The sequence below is a fragment of the Schistocerca serialis genome, chromosome 8 (genome assembly GCF_023864345.2).
Source record: "Schistocerca serialis cubense isolate TAMUIC-IGC-003099 chromosome 8, iqSchSeri2.2, whole genome shotgun sequence".
Classification (NCBI taxonomy): domain Eukaryota; kingdom Metazoa; phylum Arthropoda; class Insecta; order Orthoptera; family Acrididae; genus Schistocerca; species Schistocerca serialis.
In genome coordinates this window covers 264,632,166-264,635,320 of record NC_064645.1, presented here as the reverse complement: position 1 = coordinate 264,635,320, position 3,155 = coordinate 264,632,166, and positions in this window count along the sequence as shown.

Genomic DNA, 3,155 nt, shown 5'->3' with positions numbered 1-3,155 from the left:
TCACAAATATTAAGTCAAAATTGACCTGGTTTCGACGCTACTATGAGCGTCGTCTTCAGAATTAGACTAACTGTACTAAAACATTAGGTATATAGTACATTAATTAAAATTAAAGTTTGTACTGACTCGAAAAGATGCAGTACTTACAAGTCACATATTAAAAAAGATCTAAGCTGGAAAGGCGACGTCATGAACACTTGTGAGATGGCGAGTCGATAAGGGCTGCTCGTACTGTGAACAAGGATTGCAACAAGACTGAGGTGCCCACTTTAGAAAGTGTGGACAAGTAAACATGGTGTTGCTACGAGCGCCATCTAGTAGCTGCAGAAACAACTAGGCTACTGTACATTCAAAATTAGACACATGAAATTGTGATGCAGCTGATTCAGGCATAACGTAAGCATTAATAATAACAGAATGAAATTACGTATTTATCTGCTTTAAATAGAGATACATTTTGTAACGTAAAAACGTTAGTTATGACATACAAGAAAACAGCAATGACGTGACAGGAAAACAACATTTCGGTAGACTGCATGAGGAAATCTGAATCAAAGATCAAGCAATGGCTTTATACAGTGAAAAAAGTTTTTATTTCGCAGCTGCAGCGGTTCGTTGAGAATGAGACCATCGTGATGAGTGAGATGTTTGAAAATCTCCAATTCCTCTAAGACATCTAACCTACGCCCCTTCTTTTCGGTGTGCAGAACACTGTTATCGCCTATGGTTTTAGGCGCGTGTCCAGTAGTTGAGAGATGATCGGCAAAGGATGAATTTAGGGGACTGGTGCCGTCCTTTCTCAAAAGATGTTCTTTATATCTGATGGTGAAAGCACGTCCGGTTTGCCCTATATAATAGGAGGAGCAGGTATCGCAGATGATCTTATAAACGCCAGAACTTTCTGTAGGGGAGCGAATGGATTTCAAATTATGAATAAAGTTTCTCTTTAGATTATTATTAGTAGAGAAGGCAACATTGCAGTCGTATTTGTTGCGAAGCATGCGCTGAATCTGATATGAAATGGGTCCTATGAAAGGAATACAAAAACCTTTTTTTTTTTGGGTTAATGTCGGTGCATGAAGTGTTGAGCATGGTAGTTCTTGCAGTTTTCTTTTTAAGGATATCGTCCACTATGTTAGGCGTATATTCATTATTGACTGCTATGGTTTTAAGTAAATTAATCTCCTCATTAAACTTTTCTGTTGAAAGTGGTATAGAGGTGGCTCGGTGGACGGCAGAGTGAAAAAAGGCCGTATTTTGAGACTGTGGATGAAAAGAGGAAGCAGGCACGATTTGGTCAGTATACGTTTCTTTTCGAAAAATATTGTAAGTGATGTTATTGTCTTCTATTGTAAGCGTCAAGTGTAAATAATTTAATTGGAGGTTATCGTTTTCGAGTTCAATAGTGAAAGAAATTTCTTAATGGAGGTCGTTGAAAAGTTTAAATATATGATCAATTCTATCGGCGGGTGCGTTATAGATAACTAGAATATCATCAACGTATCTTGTGTAAGAAAGGATACCTATTGAAGCGGCTGAGACACGGTTAAACAGTTCTTTTCCAAGGAATTGATAAAGATGTCGGCGAGGATACCAGCTAAAGGGTTGTCCATAGCGAGCCCATCAGACTGCTGGGCTGAATTCAAAGTAGTTGTACCTGACAACGACATTAATGAGATTCATAAAATCAGTAATCTGTTCATCTGATAGATCTTTTTTAAATTGACGTAAATTTTCTTCCACAATGATGAGCGTCTCATGTACCGGGACATTGTTATAAAGAATTTTAATATCTAAGGAAAAAAGCTTGGTGTCTGAACTGCATACTAAGTTTTTAATATTTTGGACCAGAACGTGGCTGTTAGAAACGGAATAATTATTTTCGAAAACGAAGGATTTTTTCAAAGTTTCGTGTAGAAATCCGGCCAAATCGTGATATGCGCTATTCATGCTATTGGAGATTGGACGTATTGGATGATTAGGTTTATGAATTTTGAACTGGGACCGAAGTTTAGGGGGCTGAGGGTTCATATTGATGACTAGTTTCTTTTGGAAAGGTTTTATAAGAAATTTTGCGTTGTTAATGGCTGACACTTCTTTCTGTAATTTAGGAGTCGGATCATCATGCAGCTCCGATATGTTGTTTTCACTGAAGAAATATAAGCAATGACTAGACAACAACCTTTATCGGATTTAGTTATTAAAGCATTTGCTGTTTTAAGTTTATTATTAATGGAAGTTACTAAAATTCTGTCGTTATGCGTAGCATTAGACAAAGTAGTATACATATACAGGGTGTTAGAAAAAGGTACGGCCAAACTTTCAGGAAACATTCCTCACACACAAAGAAAGAAAATATGTTATGTGGACATGTGTCCGGAAACGCTTACTTTCCCTGTTAGAGCTCATTTTATTACTTCTCTTGAAATCACATTAATCATGGAATGGAAACACAGAGCAACAGAACGCATCAGCGTGACTTCAAACACATTGTTACAGGAAATGTTCAAAATGTGCTCCGTTAGCGAGGATACATGCATCCACCCTTCGTCGCATGGAATCCCTGATGCGCTGATGCAGCCCTGGAGAGTGACGTATTGTATCACAGCCGTTCACAACACGAGCACAAAGAGTCTCTACATTTGGTACCGGCGTTGCGTAGACAACAGCTTTCAAATGCCGCCATAAATGAAAGTCATGAAGGTTGAGGTCAGGAGAGCGTGGAGGCCATGGAATTGGTCCGCCTCTACCAATCCATCGGTCACCGAATCTGTTGTTGAGAAGCGTACGAACGCTTCGACTGAAACGTGCTGGAGCTCCATCGTGCATTAACCACATGTTGTGTCGTACTTGTAAAGGCACATGTTCAACATTACCTTCCTTCAATTGGGCCAACTGGCGGTGAATCGAGGAAGTACAGTACATACTGACGGAACTAAAATGAGCTCTAACATGGAAATTAAGCTTCCGGACACATGTCCACATAACATCTTTTCTTTATTTGTGTGTGAGGAATGTTTCCTGAAAGTTTGGCCGTACCTTTTTGTAACACCCTGTATATATATATATATATATATATATATATATATATATATATATATATATATATATATATATATGATGGCTTTTGAACACTGTTAAGGTAAATACATTGT